Raw genomic sequence first — 15,958 nt, forward strand, 5'->3', positions numbered from 1 at the left:
GGCTGGCGCGCAGGGCCCAAACGTCAGCGAGCGACGGAGGCGCGGAATCCATGGCAGAGGCACGCGACAGCTTCAGCGTGAGGTTGAAGCTGACAGCGCGGGCCCACAAACCAGTGGCCGTGTTTGATCCGTGCGTGAAAGTCAGAGGCTGGCCAGTGGGCCATGAGTGTCGGCGGCAAGGCACGCGTGTGGAGCATGGGCAGAAATGGGCTGGCGCGGGGGTTGAAGGGGAAAATGGGCCAAATTGGTGGCTTTGGGGCCCAACCGTGGGGTTTCTTTTTCCTTTTTCTGGTTTTATTTTCCCCTTTGTTCCTTTCTTTCTTTCTTTTTTTTAATTCAAACTTGAATTTAAATTTGGTTATGAGTTCCTCCTTTGAGTTAATTACACAAATCCAATATGTATAAGAATAATATATATTTTTATACTTATTTTTATTCACCTATTAATTTCTCTTCTTCTCTCTTTTCTTAATTCTAGGATTGTTTTAGGATTTAAATCCCCATTTGGATATTTAACACATTTCCTTTTTACATTATTGTGATTCTGTCACAAAAAATGCACACAAAAATAAAAATTCCACCATGATGCATGATTTAATGGTATATCTTTTTATTATTCATTTGTTGTTTAAATATGGTGTGCACATGTGATGATAAGTAGATTCAACACACACATAAAATATAGGAAATGACTTTTCTCCTCTTTTATTATATATATATTACAAACTGGGTGTTACAAGGCGAGACGATGGGGCAGCAGTCGCTGATCTACGTGTTCGTGGCGCACGCAACAAGTTCACCTACAACTGCGATAGCCACACCTTCAACTACCTCATCGAGGATGGATTCGGTGAGTAGCTTTCCTCCCCTTCCATCGCTCTGGCTCCGATCCATGTTGTCCCTCCTCAATCCTCCTCGATTTGCGCTGCCGTGGGCTCAAATCGGGGCTTGTCTCACTTGGATCTCGTAGATTTCGCCTTGATCCGCCTGGTACACGTCATCGGCAGACGGCACTGCTCCCCTCCCCATACTGGCCTCCTCCTTCCCCTTCCCGTTCCCATGCCGGCCTCCCCTAGTACCCTCTGTTCTCTAGCAGGGGAGCCGGAGTTACAAGAGCACGAAGGTGGCAGCGAAGAGGCTGGAAGAGGCAGCGCTCTCCTGCAAAGGGGACGAACGGGTGCAGCTGCTGCGCCGGTGGCTCGTCGCGCTCAAGGAGACCCAGCGCGTGACCATGGTGGTTCGGGAGCCGCAACTTGGGGACAATCCGGACCAGGCTGCGTCCCTGCTGGTCAGCATCCCTCCCTGGCTACTCGCTTGGTTTGCAGAATTTTTTGGATTGCATTACGTGATCCCGACTCATTAGGCGCCGAACCACCTGTGCTCGCGGGAGTTGCAGGATTTGTACATCGATTACGACAGCGGTGTGGAGCCGATGAACTTTTTCCATGTCTTCCTCTACAGTCAAGCCCTCGAGTGTGTTGTTCTCTCCTTGGTGAGTTGGATTTGTGGCTGTTCAATTTGGTGTTGCAATGGTCTCGTTGTCGTTGCCACCATGTAGCCATGTAGGTACCATTGTTTAGTAATTTCAAAATTTTGACTCGTCTTCTATGATCAGATTAGGGAAGCCCCAACTGAGGAAGAAGTTTCACTGGTCTCAGAAGTTTTTGGGCAAGTTATTCGACCATTTGATGTCTTGTTACTTTGTTCTTGAATTTTTTTGTTCATATATGATCGTGTCTGGTTCTCACATAACAAGTCTCGAGTCCAGTGTACAAAAAATGTGCAATGTATTACTGTATACATGACAAGTTCATTATCTTTTGATTGTCTTTACAGATGCCCGCCCCCTGTACTACATTTAGAACGTTAATATGAGTTATAAACCCCTTTGAATTTTTCCATGTTACCTCTATTCAAGCAACATATAATGTTATGATTCTTCATTACAGAATGTGCCTTTCGGGAGGGAAGGATGTGCACAATGCACTCTTAAGTAGTGTAAAGGACCTAGCAAGGTTATTCTCAAGTTATAGTGACGAAGTGTTGGTATGAATTTTCTTTTTTATTTTATCAGTTCTCAGTATTAAACCATGTACTCATGTATATGAGTTATTTGATCGTTTAGCTATCTTCATAAATCATGTAAAATGTACTTTCTACCTGGTGTTATTAGATGGCAGCAAAAGCATAAAATGCATCAACTGTAATGTTGGCTTCTATGTTCTTTTCCAGGCAAAACGTGACGAGCTGCTTCAGTTTGCTCAGGGTGCGATCTCAGGGCTAAAGATAAATGCTGACATTGCAAGGTTCTGTCTTTTCTGTTGGGCAGTTGAAGGTGTTTGTAGTTCCATTTTTGCGTGTCCATGTTTACATGCTTTAAAAATTAAAGCCTCTTTTTTCTTGATTCCAGATTAGATAATGAAATTACTCAGTTGCAACAGCAGATAAAGTCAATGGATGCGCTCCATGTGTCGATCTCTTCGTCAGTGAAGAGCATCCACCAGGTATTCCCACCCCCTCCTCTGACCTATCCGAACAACATTGCTCATTTACACATTAGAGCAGCTTGTCTAATGGGCATTCTGCTTCCCAGTTCCATTCATTCATTCATTATATGGTGAATGGCCACAAAACCATATTCTATGATGGCACAAGGTCCCACCAAGATGTGTAGCCATGCAAACCATATTTGTCATGTAGCCACAAGGGCCCGTCGATCTGTTTTGGTGTACAATGTGGATGAAAACAACATGGAGCTCTGGCTTATGGGGGCTTCTCGACGCCAGCGGAGCCCGTGGGTGAGCTTACATAAGCTTTAAATTTATTGTATTTGCCTAGAGTCAAGAAATAGTTTTTGACTGATATCACTACAAGTGATTGGATGAGAAATTCATAATATAAGTCATTTTGATAAAAGAAACTATTGCATTTTGTTCTTCTTGGAAAAGAACGAATCGTGTTCTATATGCAACAGTTTGGAGGTGATTGCACATATACTAATCTATCAACAAGTGTCACAGAATCTTGTTCTTAGTATTTAAGAATCTGAATGAGATTTGTATATTATTTTTCTATTATATTAGGAGCAATTGAAGCCATTGGACATTGGTTGCACAACTTGATAAAGTGAAGAATCTGCTTGCGTCTGAGTTTGGGAGTCTATAAACATGGGGAAGAGAAAATATTGGTGTCCTTGCAATTGGTGACCCTGCTGCAACTATTTTTTTCTAGGAATTCACAAGAGCAATATGGTACACCAATGCCACACATTGGACAAACAACAGTAAGACTTCCATATACCTTATTGGTTGTATATCTGACATATTTATCCCAAAATGAACTTTTGAATCATATTAATCCATTATCTGCACAAAAGTTCTCTTCCCTACTATCCATCAAAATAAGAAAAACACCTTGAATTCAATTAGAAGTTTTCACATTTGTACCTTTCGTTAAATGATGTTATGGCATCCCCATAAAAAAGTTCTCACTAATGCATTTATTTGTTTAACATGGAGTCACCCCAAATGTGCTTATCTTGTTGCACTTTACATTATGGGCATACCTTTTCTTGTACAGTGAGATATCTATTTCATTTTTTAGGTTGAAGTTGATCTTTTGAAATATGGTGTGATAGAAGGTGATGAATCATGTAAATATTTCTCTGAACTAAAAGTCTAACCTCCATGGATGATCAAAGATGGCATGAATCTTACAAAGGAACAGAGAGTAGAGAAAATTGAGTCACAAAAACTTGAAAAATATGAAGCCAAACATGATAAGAGACATGACTTGAAAGTTGATCAAAGTGTACAGGTCAGTTCAGTAATGAACATATACTAGACTTTATAGTAAAGAGTCTACTATTCATACAATTTTATATTATTTTGTATTTTTATCCTATAGGAAGAATACATAAATGCATATTATGAGGCCTTGAGGAAAAAGTTGGAAGAGAAAGAAGCAAAAAGCAGAATGCACCATGAAGGCAAGATTTTTGTCCCTGATGCTCAAAGGGAATGCCAAGTTGGCAATAAATACAAGCAGGATGATGATGAATAAGGCATTGAATAGGAAGAGCATCAACTTACAGTTGTAGGTAATTTTGCTTACTCAGATCTTTTAGGTTCAACCATTTTAGTTTTCTGTATTCTATGACTGAAATGCCTGTTTTTTTCCAACCTATGTCTGAACTGTGAAATGCATAATAACCTCAGTAGTCAGATCATATTTCCCACAAAGCTTACATTCAGATCATAAGGATTGCAAAAAAGAGGAAAAACACTACAACTCCATGTAATGGATCTGGAAATCAAACCTAAAAACACACCTAGAAAATGTACTCTGTAAACACACCAATGTTTTTATGGTCCTTACCCAAGATTTTCTACCTTGTGAACAGCTTGCCTCTTCAGCAAAAGGAAAGCCATCGAAGTTGCATAAAAGGAGATGGAGCTTGCAGAATAAATAATTAAGAAGGACAAATAAAGAATTAAGAAGGACAAAAGAAAATCAAGAATAAAGACTAAAACCTACTCACATTGAAAATCTGAGCCTGTGGGATATGTGTTGCATAACAATTTCTTTCTCTTTGAGAACCCCCCAACTTGAACTACCTTGATCTCTAAGTAATATGTCCTAAAAATGAGCACCAAAAGATAAGGACCTGAATAGTCCAGTGTTAAAAACAAGTGCCCACATGGTGGATGATAACGGTAAAGAACTGGATGAGGATATGCAATGCAAGAACTGAAGAAGTCCGGAATCAGTGTCAAATATCACCAGATTCTTAATTCTCTTGTGTGACATTTATAAAAAACTCAAATATCCTGCTCTGTAGCAAAATACAACATAGTGACCTCTGTTTCCAATAGTTCACAAAGCTAAACTAAATGTGTATCTTGGTATTCAATTTCAGACTCCTACATAGCATTAATGCCATGGTAGAATATAGTTCTCCATCGAGGGGCTGATGGAGAAGGTGTTGTCCGTGAACATCCTCTCCTCGGACTACTTCAAGGAGCTCTTCAAGTACAAGACCTACCACAAGGTCGTCGACGAGATCTACAACCAGGTGGACCATGTCGAGCCCTGGATGACCGATAACTGTCGCGGGCCCTCCTCCGCCTTCTGCCTCCTCTACAAGTTATTCACCATGAAGCTCACCGTCAAACAGATGCACGGCCTGCTCAAGCACCAGGACTCCCCCTACATCAGAGCTGTAAGTGAACCTCTGTCCTCTTGGTTTTCTATTCAATGATTTATTTGCTGATTCTGCATGTACCGCTATAGAAACAGATTTTTTGCCGATTGTTACAGTTTAGGGGATTTAGTTAGCGAATCAGACCTTGGAAAGCATTGAACTCTACGGGAACCTATACCATACCTTTCGTAGTGAGTAGAGTAGCGAATACGACTATAAATGGCCCAGTAGTAGTGATAGTCTGATAGCTGATAGATGTGACCTGTGATTACTTACCTCTCAACTTTCTATGGCCCAATGGCTAAGGTTGGCATTCTGGTTATCTCACTGCCAACTGAAGTTGATTATTCATTTGCTAAATCACGGAGAAACAATATTATGGGGGGGAATAGACGGGAAGATGGTGCATTCTGCCATATTTTACACTAACTACTAATGGTGATCTGATGTGTGCTTTAAGTATGTAAACATGATTGGGTGCTCGATGAGCCTATGTACATTAGAGGAATTAAGCTGAGGAATTGAGCCACATATTTGAGGCATCCTTGTGCACCTAGAAATTGCTTCCTGTTTTGCCCATCCTTCAGATAAAACGGGGTTCTAACTGCTTCTTCATGTAGCTGATCCTAGATCCTAATAACTAGACTAAGCTGTCACTTATAACTTGTGTTATAGCTAATGAATTGTAGTCGTATGCCAATAGATCTTGCTTATTGATGTAACTTTGTTTCTTTGGTTCTTCCTGTATTTTAAACAATACCCATTTGTGAACATAATCTCACATGCTGGTTATGACTGTTATAGGAGTGGTTGGAAGCAAATAAAGACTACCAAGCTATAGTCGATGGTGCGAATATTGCACTATATCAACAAAATTTTGTGGAGGGCGGTTTCAGTTTGACCCAGGTCTGTGCACCACTTTGCCCTAAATTTCAACATGTTGACATCGAGAATTAAGCAGTGCATGCTAATTATTGTTCAACTTTGCATGCTTAATATATAGCAACTGGATGGCGTTATAACAGAGCTTCGAGATAGATAGCATGGAAAATGGCCACTTGTCATACTGTGTGACTTCCTTCTCGTTTTGATGACTTGGTCTGGAAATGTATGGATCTGGAGCTCTTGCATTTGATGTGAAGCTGGAAGTACATATTTTGAATTTGGGAGCTTACATTTCAGTACATTTGGATAGAGTTTTGTTAAATTTTGGTAGTTTTCTGTGTATCTTAGCATGTTTGATTGAACTAAGTTCAATGTCTTTGTTTAGATAATCATTCAAGTATGTTAAATAATTTTAACCTTCCTTTTTTCTAGAGGCACCAGCGTTCTCTCTTTTCCCCTACACAAACGATATTTTTTTATTAATGCAATGTACATGTCCCATTTTTAGATGACATGTAAAGGATGTGTTTATATTTTTTTACTTCCATTTCTGGATTGGGAAAGATTCCAGCTAGGTAGGTTTTGTGTGACTGCTCATTCTTGTGCGATGAGTGTAATTCATCAAGAAATCTGAGATTTAAATGGGACTTTCCTCAAGAAAAATATGTCGGTTATTGGTATGCAGATTGCCATGATGATTATGGAGATACTCAATTGCAATCTAGGGAGAGAATTAGAAATAACACTAGAAGTTACAACACTGTATTTTAAAGTTATATCCCTTAACTTGTATGAATATTAATATATTAGTCGTCTGTTCATGTGCCTGATTGGAGACTGATTCTAACATGTTTTTTTCGTTTTTTGTCCATTTGTGCAGGATGCCAAGTGGTAGGGCTATTTCAGCATGTAAGTTTTATTGATCCTTGCTCCTTTCTTTGTCTTTGTTTTACTACAATTACAATAGGTATTGACATTGTACCATTCCATTTATCTGTTTTGCTGATGTTATCTGTGAATCTCATGATGTTTGTTTTTCATTAACAGTTTAGCATGCTCAGTTTACTGGTAGAGTTGTGAGTGAACTTCCATGCTACGCCAGAGTTACCACTGACCCTGCTATGTAGAAGCGGGGTGTCGGTGGTGATAAATCAAGACAAGCAACAGGCACAAAAATATATGGACAAAGCGACTTGTATGTATACTTTTTACTAGCTAGGAGTATTAGCTAATAGGAACCTTTCTTCAAACATAGTTGAAAGTATGTTTATTGGATACATATGAGGTTAATGCTAATCAAGCATCACTTACTATTTCTTCTTTCTGTTTATGTGTGTTTGTGCTTCCAAAACCTTTTGACTTGTAATCTTATTATATTTTTCTATCTTATATTTTTGTAGGTGGTTACAATAAAAGTTATCCGCAATAGGCAAACATGACAGTCAGAGGGGTATGGATTTGTTGAGTTATTTTCTCATGCATTAACAGAAAAGGCTCTTCATAATTTGTATGGTCATGTGATGCCAAACACTGACCAGGCATCTAAGTTGAACTAGACATCATATCAAAACGTGATGGCACTGAAGGCAAACAGCTTAAGCCTATGATTGATGTGGAAATGATTAATGTGACTGTAGCTTAAGCCTAATAATACTCCAGCTTTAGAAATATTGTAAGAAGTCAAGTTGTCTCAAGAAATACCGTGAATGATATCAGGTACTTCATTGAAGTTGAGATGATCTCATCTGAAATTGTACCTATTGGATTTTACTTATGTTTTAAATGTTTGGTTGAATAAAGTGAGGTGTTGGATGCTCCAGCAACTGCAGATGTGAGAGTATCAAAAATGCTTTTGGGAGAAGAGATGGTGAGCATTTAGCGTTTCAAATTTAGGAACATGTACAGTCCGTGAGTCCCATCCCGGGACATCTTTTCTGACTTACTATATTATGATGCTAATAACTTCTGATGTGTCCCTTGAAATAATAGAAGTTCAGTGGTGTTCTCATTAAAAAGTGTTTCTATGCACTGAACATCAATCAGATTACCTTGCCTATGATTTTAATTTGGATTAGACACCACTGTAATTCGTAAACATGACACTCTGGATATTTTGGTAGCGAGTTTCCTTAAAATAGGTGTATCAGGACTTCTATTCTATGTAAAAAGGTGAAAGGTTCATGTTCAAACAAAATTCTTCTACGACAGCATAGGTGGTGGTTGTAAAGGAAAAAACATCTGATTTCAGAGAGCATCCTTTTGTTTTTGCAATCTTTTGTCGTTTCAGATTTTCTGAATAATCAACTTTTGTTTCCTAGATATATCTACATTTGCATACTCTCATCTGAGATAGATACGGAGTACCGGCTAAAACTTAACCCACACCCACATTACTCTTAACTCTGGAATGAACAAGGCACCGTGGTTTAGTCATTCCTCTGATTATTATTGTTTCGTTCGCATTTGCTGCATCATCTGAGACTGAACTCCCTGAAGAGATGAAACAAGATAGTGAACAAATAGAATTCTCAACAAGAAAAGAGAACGATCAACAAAAAGCAAATGTACAGAGCGAAGATCAGCCCCTCCTGAACCTTGTCCCAATAACACCACATTTTGATTTTTGCAGGTTTGCTTATTAAATATTTCTCTCCTTGAGTATGCTTAGTATATTTGCTTCTGCATTTGATTAAGTAATAACCAAGTATTTTTTGTGCAGTTCTCTGCTCAAACTGCAAATTTCTCAAGTGTAAAACCACCCAGACCATCCAAACCTTGGAGTGTGAACTCCCATCCATCTGCTTCGAAAGCTACTGCAACATTACAACCTTGTAAATCATACAAGCTTGTTGTCAGTGGTGCCGATGAGTAGATGCCTGATATCCTACAAGAACCAAATTCTCTTAACAACCGTGTCAAGACTACTTCACCCAATGGAAAATGGGTCTCGCTGCCACACAATGCGCTCAGTAGTTCCCAAAACCGAAAAGGTGGTAGGAATTTGATACTGAAGTCAATACCCTCATTTCTGTCACTTACGGGAGACAAACAACGGTTCTGCAATGAACGACACTGATGGCCCATTCAGCGTGTCACCTCTCAGTTTCGGTAAGCGTTGTTTTTTTCCTATGCAGAATGCACTAGCGTTATGTGAGTTATCTTGACATCGTTAGAAGCATCTCATTCATACCATTGTTCACTGAATCAGGACCATCTTAAAGCAGTGAAGCTGGCCATGGGACCAAAGTACGACTTGTAGTTCGATTACGTGCCTCACATCCTATGACAAGGATGGAGTTACTAGAGTATGTTAGATTTTGATCTGTATTTGTAAAATATGTAGCCTCCATAATCTGTATGTGTGATGCTTGAAGCTGTTATCTTTATTAAATTGTAGCAACATTCCAAATCACCTCTTGAGTAGGTTTCACAGTTCTAGGCCTTTTTTGAAAAGGAATCCACTCCATGTTTTCCATTGCAATCTCTGTTCCAAGTTCCAACTTCGAAGCCACCTCTAAACCTGAACAAAAAAGTCCTTATCAGACAGTTCATGCAGTCAGGTGTGAGCGGGGCGTGTGTTGACCGTATGCTGTGTTTGAAGTTGGCCATGTATCTCTTTCAAACGCGCATGTGTCCTCCTAAATCCTAATCCCATTCATGTATAAAGCTATGGGTGGTACTCTGAACTGTCGTAAAATAATAATTGCAAGTGATCTACTCCGCTAACCATTAGTACATCTATATCTATACTACTATATTAAGAATTTAATGTGGACACCTGTACCACAGCTTCACCTTACCACACGTATATTAGTGTTTAGAAATAAACAATAATCTCTACTACTAATCCTGGAGGCCTTGAGCATAGGCTCCCACCCACTAGCCAACTCGACTCATGTTGGTTTCCATTAAACCTCAACTACGATATCTAGGTGATGAGGTAATTCATGCTTAGTTTTTCATTTGGTGACCCTGGTATGTATAATTTTTTACCCACTCTGGTATTTTTAACAACAACTTACACACTTGCAGGTGATAGACTATTGCATAAATTTAATAAAATCTCAAGATCATCTAAAGTGCCAATATGGAGGTCGTGTCCACATAGAAAATGCTTTTTAGTTCAACTTTCTAAAGCGAGTCAGTAATGTTGAAACTAAAATAGATGAGCTATATCCAATTAAAGACAAGTCACAAATATGTAGTGTTGAATGAAGGGTTTTACTTTATCTAGACCATGACACGGTAAATATGAGTTTAAAATTTACACGGTTATTGTTTGCATGTATTTTATTTTTTATGCAATATTTATAATTGTTTTGTAGGTGTATCCAATTAAAGACATGTCACAAATATGTAGTGCCTCCTTGTCTCCCTCTCCTCCTGTGGTGATAGCTTCCTCGAGGAGATGAGCGCGCCGCCCCCACGATCGGCCTACCTCCGCCGACCCACGTGACCCACCACCATCGGGTGGGAGAGGTAGTAACGACTCGCCTGAGGCTAACCCCAGTGGGAGGGGCAGTTATGATTCGCCCGAGGCAAAGCCAAAACAGGACAGACAGTCACGACTCTTCCTAGGCCACTCTCGGGCGGGAGACACAGTCACGACTCGTCTGAGGCCAAGCCTAGGCGGGACAGGCAGTAACGACTCGCCTGAGGTCATCCGTGGGCGGGACAGACAATCACGACTTGCCCGAGGCCAACCCCGGGTGGGATACACAGTTACAGCTCGCCCGAGGCCAACCCTGGTGGGATACAAAGTTACAACTCACCCGAGGCCAAGCCAAGACAGAACAGGCAGTCCGCCCGAGGCAACCCTCGGGTGGGAGAGGCAGTCACGACTCGCCCGAGGCCAAGCCCAGGCAGGACAAGCAATCACAACTAGCCCGAGGCCATCCTCTGGCGAGACAGGCAGTCACGACTCGCCAGAAGCCAACCCCCCGACTGGAGACACAGTCACAACTCACCTGAGACCAAGCCCTGGCTGGACAGTTAGCCACGACTCACCTGAGGCCATCCTCGGGTGGGATAAGCAGTCACGACTCGTCCGAGGACAACCCCGGGTGGGATAAGTAGTCACGACTCGCCCGTGGCCATCATCAGGCGGGACAGGTAGTCACCACTCGCTCGAGGCCAACCCCCGTCGGGATACGTAGTCACGACTCGCTCGAGACCATTCTCGGGCGGGAGAGGCTGTCAAGAATCGCCCAAGGCCAAGCCCGGCGGTAGACGCAGTCACGACTCGCCTGAGGCCACCCTCGAGCGGGAGACATAATCACGACTCGTCTGAGGCCAAGCTCGGGCGGGACAGGTAGTCACGACTCATGAGGCCAAGCCCGGGAAGCAGACGCAATCACGACTCATCCGAGGCTAAGCCCAGGTAGCAGACGCAGTCATGACTCACCTAAGGCCACTTTGGCAGAACTGTCCGCACTCGACCTCCTCCACCTCTTCCCGCCTCTCGCTCTAACCGCGCCACGTTCCACATGTCGTGGCCTCCATCCACCTAACACCCTCCAATCTGCCTCCCGACGCAATTCGCGGTCCCACACACCCGACGCCCTGCCCCCCAAGCCTGCCTCCCAATGTCACCTCCCTCGCATATTGACCCGACACGTGAAGTTTGGTTGATAACATCACTAAACAATGATCTATACATACACAAGTGTCACCCTGACGGTTGATTACTCATTAAACAATGACCTATGTCTGCATAAGTATTACCCGTTGCAACGTACGGGCATATATCTAGTTAGTATATAGGAGGAAAAGGACTGGGACTGATTGCTGATTGATATATAATAAAGTGGTGTGATGAATTAATGATCCATTATTCATACGATTAGCAGCAGGACCGGATATATACACGGTATTCTCATATTATGTCCGCTGCTGGCTTGAAGGTACATATATACACACGGTGTTGCAGTGTCGTTAGCTTACTTAACTGTGGTCAAATTCTTGGCGAAGCACTGTCGCGCTCCCAACGAATATACGAGTATATGTATATATAGGTGTTGGGTGTGTCGTCAGTGACTGGATCAGACTTAACTCAATTGTCCTTCTTCTTGATCGAGGTTTTTGATTGGGAGAGTCCACATTAACCTCGGTTGGAGCCATCCGTTCATACGATGCTATATATAAAATATTAAGGGGTCGCAGTATAGTTAACTTTGGTACTCGTCCAAACCATAAGCCCTACAGAGAGGGGTTATCGCCTAGACATCGGAGTGACTGAAAGCGCGACAACCTACGGTGGCTTAGATCTCGGTGCATGTTGTTCCCCTTACAGGGAGTGACTGGAAGCGCGATAACCCTACAGAGAAGCGCCCCTCGCGGGGAGGTTTTTTCTTCTATTTTTCATCCTTCTGCGGATTGGTATTCTAGGGGCTTAGAAACTGATCGTATGCATCTTAGGATTTAACAATGGGAAGAATCAAGCGGCGGTGAAAAGAGAGCTAGGAACTATGGTGATTGAGGAACTCCCGGAGAGTTTAATGATTGTTTAGTCCGCACGATCGTGTTCGTGTCTGTGGCGCTCTATGATGATGAGGGTTCATGTGGCCGCAGGGCTAAATAAAGGCCACATCCGGCACCGCGGCGGGCGCGGATGCATGCATCCATGATGCGTGCCCGTGCAGGTGTTGCAGCGCGCCCATCCGCGTGCACCCACCCGGTGTGGCATGCCGCCGCATGCACCTGACATGACACAGGCCGGTGAGCCATATGCGGAAGGAGAGGGAGAGGGAGAGGGAGAGGGAGGAGCGAGCCGGTCCCACTCGAGATTGCCGCCGAGACACGAGGCCAGGCCACCAGGCGGACAAGCGATCTGATGCGTGCGTTGCGTTGTGTGCTAGACGCGCGCGCCCTAGCTAATTGCCATGCTAATCGCCACCTACTACCTACACGCATGCATCATTATAGATGGATGGAATGAACTGGGTGGGGATCCATCCATCGACATGTCGCTAGCTGCCGGCGGCCAGCTCTTGATCTGCCTTCTTCCGTCCCCCTCGTCAGCTGGGGGAACGCGCGCGCGGTCCTTCTCCAGCTCCTCTATGATATACTAGATGGGTACGTTTCGGGGGCGCGCATCCGCTGGTCCGTCCGCGTCGACCTCCTCTGGTCCGGGTCCGGGCACTGCAGCTGCAGTGCAGTGGGGGCGGGCGGTCGTGCGTGGAACACGATGCGATGCGATCCGTCCTGGCTGGTGTTGTGCTTGTTGTGCCCACGCGTTGGTTGCAAGGAGTCGCCGATGCGGATCTGACGTGAGGCTTCGATCCAACAGTGCCGCGGCCCGCAGTGTTCCCATCCCATCGACGTGCGCCGAGCCATAGTGTCTAGAGCTTGAAACAAAGACGCTCAACAAGATGGGGATGTAGCTCAGATGGTAGAGCGCTCGCTTAGCATGCGAGAGGCACGGGGATCGATACCCCGCATCTCCATGTATTTATTATTTTTTTTGCTTCTTCCTGTATGTGGATTCGATCTAGCAGTAGCATTAGCGCTTGCTGGGCATAACATGAGAGCGCAACTGGGCCGGGTTTCAAGTTCGGACCACCCCGGCTGGCCACCGAGTTATATTTCATATTCTTTTTATTTAATTTACTTAAGCTTCCGATTACTATATATTGACCTACGTACGCCTGCAGGAGTGTCGTGTAACCTAAGATGCACGGCCACAGTGAAGTGATCTAGCAAGCTTATCAGTGAATTTTGGTACCCACCCACCCACATTGGCTAGAGAGAGGCGAGACACGCATGCAATCGACGCTGCTGTATTGATTGGGTTACAGGAGCAATGCGTCGTGCCGCTGATCGGATCAGCCGCAACCTCACCCGCCGGCCGCACATGCGCGCTACGGTACGGGGCCGTGGACACGTGCGTGCAGCAGCAGCAGCCGCCAACCGAAACCCGGCGATCGATCTGGCTGGAAAGGCTTCCGCCACCCGCCATGAAGGATCTTTTTGCGTCATCAATTCGCCGTCGCCTTGCGAGCGCCGACGACAATTGCATTGCATTGCACGCAACGCAAGAGCTCGTCCGTCCCGCGAGCGAGCTGTGAACAAACGGACTCCACGTGGTGTGTGTCGGGAAGGAACTACTTATAACTTATATATAAGGAGTGTTGCGTCATGGAGCAGAAAGCATCGCTTTTCAATCTCTGTCTCCTCCGGTGCTCGATCTCGCGTCTGAAACGGATTGTGTTTGCACTTTGCACACATGGAACAGAGAAAGCATAAACTTGGCGGCTTGCCCAGAGCGCGCGCACAGGCAATTCGTCATCCCGGGTAAACAAATTTTTTTTGAAGAATTAGGAGAGGAGGCCACTACTGAGGATTTTATTAAAGAAGCGAAAAGAAAACGTTAAAACTTAGTCTTTTTACAAACGTTAAAAAGAAATGAATAAGGAAGCACTACTCCTATGCCTGCCACAGACTCAGCCAATTCGGGATAGAGGTGTCAAAGTTCCCCCGCGCTCTGTGTATGATCAACCGCAGCTCTTTGCTGAATTCCTGCGTACAGCGATGCACCGAAGGATCTTTGTTTGAAAACAACCACTCGTTTCGGCTTTTCCAGATGCTCTAAGTCATGAGAATAATAATCTCCATAGAGAAGGGAACGTTAAGCTGGTGTTTAAGGTTCGCTGATGCCTCCTCAGGATTAGAAATTCTGGGCGGAGTTATGCCAATTGAGTTCCAGCATGCTTTCGCGAAATTGCATCTGAGAAACAGATGATAGAGAGTCTCCTCTCTTTGCCATAGACAGTTCTCGCAGGAATAAGAATCCAGCTCCATGTTTCTCCTTCTCAGCATATCTCTGGTATTTAGCCTATTTTTAAGCCACAGCCAATAGAAGACTCTATGCTTAGGCTGACATTTGCTTTTCCATAATAGTCTGTAGATAGGGTGAATCTGCGTCTGGCCCATAAAAAATATGTAAGCTTTTTGAGAGGAGAATTTGTCAGACCCCCAAATGTACCGCCAACGGTCATGGGCGTCACTGAGGACAATTTGCTCCCAAGACACCTTCAGCACCAAATATTGATCATACGCTTGTTCAGAGATAGGCAAATGAAAAAAACCATCAAACTGCTCCTGCTCTTTGGCCTCTTTAATAGTCAATTTTGTGTTTTTGACAAAGGAGAATAACTCTGGAAAATTATGCCTCGGGATGCTCTGACTCCACTGATCATCCCAGAACGAAATTGATCTGCCATTGCCAATAACAGGGAGAGCCAGTCCCTTAAAGTTGGGAAGAAGCTTGATCATGCTCTTCCACCAGAAAGAGCCAATGTTTCTATGACCAGGGAGACCACGAGACAAATAGTATTTATTCCAGATGAGATGCACCCAAGGTAAGTCACTGTGATTGAAAAATTTATGCAAGAATTTGATTAGAAGAGCCTCGTTCAGGGTTTCCAAGTGAAGAACCCCCAGTCCACCATTCACTTTCCTCTGAGTAACCGCATTCCAAGCAATCAGAGGTGGCTTCTTGGAATTAATGTCATTTCCTCTCCACAGACAGTGCTTTCTGAACATGTCAATTTCCTTAATGATGGTTTTAGGTACCTTGAGCGTGCACATAAAGAACGTTGGTAGGGCTGAGAAGACTGAATTTACCAATTCCAAGCGCCCAGCCTGAGACAGAAAGTTTGAGGAGCAGGACAGCCTCTTCTGAATCCTTTGAATAAGAGGCAAATAGTGTTCCTTTCTGGGTCTCGCAAGGCCCAGAGGCAAACCAAGATAGGTGATTGGCATCTCTCCAATCTGGCAATTGAAGGTACGGGACAGGATCGCCATTTTTTCAGGGGGCACGTTTATAGGGAACATATTTGATTTATTATAGTTAACCTTCAGGCCAGTAGA

The 15,958-nt window shown here is 43.5% G+C and overlaps 2 non-coding genes and 1 pseudogene across 2 annotated transcripts; all 3 read left to right on the forward strand.

Moving 5' to 3' along the window:
* Positions 1–1,951: 1,951 nt before the first annotated feature.
* On the forward strand, positions 1,952–2,463 carry LOC103628089 (uncharacterized). The gene is made up of 3 exons (XR_002261900.1): positions 1,952–2,046; positions 2,233–2,306; positions 2,411–2,463. It is a non-coding gene; the product is annotated as an uncharacterized protein (transcript).
* Positions 2,464–2,733: 270 nt separating this feature from the next.
* LOC103628090 (uncharacterized) lies at positions 2,734–6,983 on the forward strand (annotated as a pseudogene).
* A 6,477-nt stretch (positions 6,984–13,460) lies between these two features.
* On the forward strand, positions 13,461–13,533 carry TRNAA-AGC (transfer RNA alanine (anticodon AGC)). Its single transcript has one exon. It is a non-coding gene; the product is annotated as a tRNA-Ala (tRNA).
* Positions 13,534–15,958: the final 2,425 nt, after the last annotated feature.

The sequence above is a fragment of the Zea mays genome, chromosome 5 (assembly GCF_902167145.1).
Source record: "Zea mays cultivar B73 chromosome 5, Zm-B73-REFERENCE-NAM-5.0, whole genome shotgun sequence".
NCBI lineage: Eukaryota > Viridiplantae > Streptophyta > Magnoliopsida > Poales > Poaceae > Zea > Zea mays.